Raw genomic sequence first — 6683 nt, forward strand, 5'->3', positions numbered from 1 at the left:
CTTTTCAAAGAGAGGAGCAAACTGGGGGGGAGGGGTGGGCAGGGAGAAAAGTGCAACAATGAATAAATGGAAATCCAGAATCTCTGTAAATGTTCATTAAAATTAATTAACAAAATATAAATTATTACATTGAGTCTAAATAACCTTATGCAGATGATGTAAGTATTTACATTTTAAGACTAAAACAGATTTAAACCTGAGAGGTTTGTTGGAGTTAAAGGGTGAGCAATGAACTTGTGTTTTCTCACTCAGTCTGCTAGGCTGCCTTTTGTCCTAGCCCTGTGGGCTATGGAACTACTGGGTGGCCTTGTCCCCTCAGCAAGGCAAAGGCTCTGAAAGGCATGAGAAGGCTTCCTTTTAAAAACTTCATTTTCTGAAATAAGAAACCACAACTTTTGGGCAAGATTGGAAATGAGATTGTTTTTCTCTTTGATGTTATCCCACTGTCCTTTCTCATTGTATGACAGCCCTGCTTATATTAGAGATGCTCTGGTGTTTCTTCATAAATTTTCCTATGACCATGCTTTTTGTTGGGGTTTTTTTATTTCACTCTGATTTATGTACAAAGTTTGAATACATTGTTTTTCACAAAAGATCCTTCCCATTTCCTCCACCCCACCCACCCATTAAATTGTGCAACCCTGTAATTGACACCATACCCCCCAACCTCACCCCTCTATTTCCACCCTCGCTCACCGTGAATCCTCATACTCATTCTACAATAATGGTTTATACAGTATTTGTCCTTGTGGGACTGAGTTAGTTCACTCAGCATAATCATTGCTTCTGTGTGCTGTGTTGTATTCCATTTTATGAATGAATCACAACTTCTCAATCCATTCGTTTCTGGTTGGACATCTGGACTCTCCATGTTCTTGTGATGGAAAATAATGCTGCTATTAACATCGGTGTACAAGCTTCTGCTTGAGCCTCATTCTCATTTTCTTGGGGTATATTCTAAGCAATGGTAGAGCTGGGTCATATGGAATTTCTGTGTTCAGCTTTTTGAGGAAGAGTCAAACTGCCTTCCAGAGTGGTTGTACCATTTTAAAATCGCATGAATAATGTAAAAGAGTTCCTGCCTGACCACATCCTCCCCAACATGCATTACTTGCTGCCCTATTAAACTGGCACTGCTATGGAGATGAGATGGCATCTCATTGTGGTTTTGATTTGTATCTCTCGTATTGTTAGTGCTTTGGAGCATTTCTTCATATGTCTGTTGGCCACTTGAATATCTTTCTCTGTGAAAATTCTTTCCATATCTTTTGCCCATTTTGTAATTGGGTTATCAGTCTTTATCTTGTGGAGACCCAGGAGTATTCTATAAACTTTTCTTATGAGATTCTTCCTTGAGCTGGTATTACCAAATGTTTGTTCCCAGTCATTAAGTTTTCTTTTCTTTTCTTTTTTTTTTTTGAAGATGTATAAACTATTTATTAACAGATGAGGCCTACAGACTTATTTCTTGGACACACCCACAGTACGGCCCCGACGGCCAGTGGTCTTGGTGTGCTGGCCTCGAACTCGAAGGCCCCGAAAGTGGCGTAGCCCTCTGTGGGCACGGGTCTTCTTCAGTCGCTCCAGGTCTTCACGGAGCTTGTTGTCCGGACCATTGGCCAGAACCTGTGTTTCCCATCCTTCACGTCTTTTTGTCTGTTCAAGAACCAGTCTGGAATCCTATACTGGCGTGGACTCTGCATAGTGGTGATCACACGCTCCACCTCCTCTTCAGTGAGCTCTCCTGCCCTCTTGGTGAGGTCAATGTCTGCTTTCCTCAACATGAGCATATCTTTGCCCTACACCCTTAATGGCAGTGATGGCAAAGGCTATTTTCCAGCGCCCATCAGTGTTAGTGTTGAGTACTCGCAACATGTGCTGGAACTTCTCCGGGATCACTAGAGACGTAGCGGCGAAACCAACGGCGGCATATAGACCTCCGGTGGAAGAGAGCAGTTTGGATTTAGTGTTTAGAAGGTCTCACTTATCAATTTTATCCTCTTCAGATTGTACATTTCTGGCTGTATTTGACAGTCTCTTTATACCATAGACTAGGGCTTCTAAGCTTGATCCCAGTTTGTCTGTTATGAACTTTATGGTTTTGGGCTTTGCTCCCAAGTCTCTTATCCACCGTGAGGTGATTGTTGTGTATGATGTGAGATGTGGATCCTGTTTCAGCTTTCTGCAGGTAGCAGTCCAGTTTTGCCAGCACCGTTTGTTGAAGAGGCTGTCATTTCTCCATTGGATAGGTTGTATTTCCTTGTTGAATATCAGTTGACTGTAGACAGCTGGGTCTATTTCTGGGTTCTCAATTCTGTTCCACTCATCTATGTGCCTGTCATTGTACCAGTACCATGTTGTATGGTTACTACTGCTGTGTAGTAGGTTTTGAGGTTAGGAAGCGCTATGCCTTGTTCCTCATTTTTGTTTCTCAGAAGTGTTTTGCTTATTCGGGGTCCCTTTCCTCTCCAAAGAAATCTCACAATTTCCCTTTAGATCTCCTCGAAAAATGAATTTGATATCTGTACTGGGATTGCACTGAATGTGTAGATTGCTTTTGGTTGGATTGTCATTTTCACAATATAGAGTCTTCCTATCCTTGAACAGGGCACATTTTCCCTTTTCGTTAGGTCTTTTATTGTGTCTTTGATTATGCTTTTTAAAAGAAAGTATCAATTGAGCCAAGACTGGTTTTCACATTGAGCTATGTCTGCTGGAATATTGGGCTAGAAGCATTTGACCCCACTTGGGGTGAGTCGACAGGTATGAGGACAAAAGAACATCTTTCTGGGGTACAAGGGCCTGAGAGGAAGATCATGAGGAGGATGAGAAGGAACCTTCCCCTAGTCTGAGCTCCATGCAGAGGGAAGGCATTGAGCAGGCACTGAAGGTGTTGTTGATTCACATGTAACTTCCTAAGACTTGTGACACAAGAAACGCTGCTTCAGGGCCAGGTGTAGTAGAGAGGAAGAGAAAAGTATCTCCTCATTTTTGTTCCTACACATCTGCAAAGCAGCACCAGTAGCTTAGTGTTAAGGAAATGTGCTGCCAACCCAAAGGCATGCAGTTTGAATCCACCAGTTTCTCCAAGTGAGAAAGATGAGCAATCTCCTCTTGTGTGATTTACTGCCTTTCAAAACTCGCTGGAGAGCCAACTATGGGTCAGTTCGGACTCCACAGTACACAACGAAAACATCAACATGCATCTAATGTTGGATAATAAATACGGATAGCAGAAGAAGAAACTATGCCTTCGAATTGTAGGGTTGCTGAAGAGTGCTGAAGATCCCACAAACTGCCAGTAGCAGCAAACCTTTCTTGGAGGAAATAGACATCTGTCTTCCCTCCTTCGAGGCAAGAATGGTGAACCTTCATCTCACATACTTTGGGCATGTCGTCAGGAGGGTCAGATCCTTGAAAAGGACATCATGCTGGAAAAGATGGAGGGTCAGAAAAAGAGAGGAAGACTCTCAACAAGAGGGACTGACACAACGACTCTAAACAACTCTCTTAAGTGCATCAGAGGCGGTGAGGACAGGCAAGGTTCAAAACTGTATTTATAGAGTCACTATGAGCACTACCAATCTGATGGCATCTAATAAAAACAATTTTGTTGGACAAGAACCACGCTTCTGATAAAGTTTGAAGGGAAATCAGCTCGTTTGTGCCTTTGACGGAGGCCATGAGAAAGGACTTTGAAATAGCTTTCCCTCAGGACAGTAGAAGCACTGGCTCAGAATTCCAGAGCCTTGAGTGGGAAGGACTGTCAAGAGATTGTGTGAGACACTTTCGACTTCACGTAAGTCTAGAGACCCCTTTAAGGACGGGTTATGCCAGTTAAATATAGTGACCAGTGGTAATATGCCCTTTGAGATGCAAAACCCCAGACTTTAACCCAGACTTGTAGAGTTGGTTCCTACTCATGGTACCCTTACTTGGGTGTCCAAGGCTGTAAGTCTTTGTAGGAAGAGTCTGCCCCTCTTTCTCCATCAGAACAGCTGGTAGATTTGAACTAATCACTTTCTGGTAAACAGCCCCACACCTAACTCATTACGTCACCAGGACTCCTTCTTTGGGCTATGGAGGTATAAACATGTTAAAATATCATGACTTTCCCTCTAGTGTCTCATAAACAACATAACACCTTCAGTTTCATAACTTTGAAACAAATGTCCATCTGTCCATAAAATAAGTACAATACTGGACGGTGAATGCTCACTGTGAAGACTGCCCATTGGGCAGTATTTGCATCTCAGAACATAGGACTCATTCAGACGCTGTTAAGTAGTGTGTGGGGACTGGTTAGTCACACCTCACTTGACCCGTCTCAGATCCTCAGAGGAGTCACTCTGAAATCACTCGGGCAGGAGGCGGGGCTTGGCTCGACCTTTAGAGAACTGACATGAAGAAGGAAACAAGGGAACGTGCATTTTCTACTCGAGCATTTCCTTCTTCCTCTCTCTGTGTCATTGTTGTGTCAATTCGAAGACGTATAGTCCCTCTATGGGACATGATGGAACACAGGGTTTCCTAGGTTACAATCTTAACACTGTTATGTGCTGTTGAGTTGACTGTGACTCAACTGTCAACATTTTAGTGAAAAGTCAAGTGCTTAATCAACAGCAAAGAACAACTCGTTGCTACAGAGTTGGAACTGACCCATAGCTGACCCTCCTGAACCACGTGGGAAGAGATGGTTCATCTTTTTCCCTAGTGGATACGAACTGCCTGCCTCTGGGTTGACAATGCAGCTCCTTAACCGCTAGGGCAAAGATCCCTCATGATCCTCTACCAGCTGGTTTCAGCTTGTAGATTCAGACTTTTGACCTTTCACCTAGTAGATCAATGCTTAACCAGGGACACTGGAGCTCGGAGCAAGTTTCTTAAAGAGACTGAGCTATAGACAGTGACACCGACCATGCAAGCAGATCACATCATGATTAAGAACTCTGCATTCTGACAACCCAGGTGTGAACCCCAGCTCTCCTGCTGCTGTGAGACCTGAGGCAAGACAGTTCACTTTTCTGAAACTTGGCTTTCTCATCTGTAAAGTGACAAAAGTGATACTACTTCATAGGGTTGGAATGAGGATGAAACAAGGAAAAAAAATATACAAAATTCAAAAGGCTCTTGGCACCTTTCAAGCACTCAATAAATATTCCCAATGATTAACTGCAGACGTGTTTGATGCATTCATGTTTATTTATAACTGTGCTGAGATAATTTCATTATAATTTGCTTATTCCTTTAGGGATTTGCTCTTGTCTCTTTCTGACTTCTCACTCTCACTTCCAAGCTCATTTTGGGGTGGGGTCTCGGCTTTGTGCCTTCACTTGGAGTTTCTATTACAGTATTTATCATAAGGCATTTTGTCTTTTTGTTTGCCCGTAAAAATATGGATTGCTTGTGTGTTGGACTAGTGCTCCAGGGCCCAGCATAAAGTAGGCCCCCAGGAAATACTTTTTGTTAAGTGTAGAAACCATTTCCTATGCATCTGTGTTTACCAGACAAAGGTCTTCCTCTAGTGTACTGAAGAGCCACGATGTCAGTCTGAATATGAACGGTCACCTGATACAGTCCATGGTCTTTGCAATTACTTGCTATGCATCAGAGAGCTGGACAATAGGTAAGGAAGATGGAAGAAGGATTGATGCCTTTGAGTTGAATTGTTGGAGAAGAGTGTTGTACATACTGTGGACTGCCAGGAGGACAAACAGGACTGTCCTGGAGAGGGTTATACCAAGCTGTTTCCTGGAGGCAAGGATTTTGAAGCTCCATCTTGGATACTTAGGGCATGTGGCCAGAAGGGACGGGTCTTTAGAGAAGGACATCATGCTTGAAAGGGTGGAGGGACAGCGTGGGAGAGGAAGACCTAGGATGAAATGGATTGATTCAGTGACTGGAGAAACAGGCTTAAGTCTGTTGGAGACAGGGAGATTGGCTCAGGATAGGGAAGGATTCAGAGCGAATGTACATAGGGTTGCTAAGAGTCACAGGTGACTCGATGACACATAACAATGACAAAAACAACTTCTGAAAGTTGGACAAATTCCCATTCTTCTCAGAGTCAGTCACAGTTTGTTATGATCCACACAGTCAAAAGCCTTTGCATAATCAATGAAACACAGACATTCCTCTGGTCTCTGCTTTCAGCCAAGATCCATCTACCATTAGCTACAATATCCCTAGCACCTTGACCCCTTCTAAACCCAGCCTGGACTTCTGTTGCACTTCCCTGTTGATGTTCTGCTTCAGTCATTTGTAGATACTCTTCAGCAGAATCTTGCTTTCATGTGATATTAATGATGTTGTAGTTATCTCTCTAGTTTTACAATAATGATCTTATCCAGTATTTGTCCTTATGAGACAGAGTTAGTTCACTCAGCATATAATGCTCTCCAGTCTCTCTCAAGTTTTGTAGTATTGTTTGAAATTATTACTCCTGAGTGATATGTAGTATTCTGTCATGTGAATGTACTATAATTTCTCAGTCCATTCAGTTGTGGCTGGACATTTGGGCTGTTTCCATAGTCTTAAGATGGTGAATAAGGCTGCTGTGAACATTGGTGTGCAAATCTCCATATGTATCTCAGTTTTAATTTCCTTGGGGTATATTCCCATTAAATCCCTGTGTGCATCAAAACTTTATCCAATAGGGTGAAAATAAACCCTATTGATAAGGG

The sequence above is a fragment of the Elephantulus edwardii genome, unplaced genomic scaffold (genome assembly GCF_000299155.1).
Source record: "Elephantulus edwardii isolate Elephantulus edwardi_28Jun2011 unplaced genomic scaffold, EleEdw1.0 scaffold00088, whole genome shotgun sequence".
NCBI classification, from domain to species: domain Eukaryota; kingdom Metazoa; phylum Chordata; class Mammalia; order Macroscelidea; family Macroscelididae; genus Elephantulus; species Elephantulus edwardii.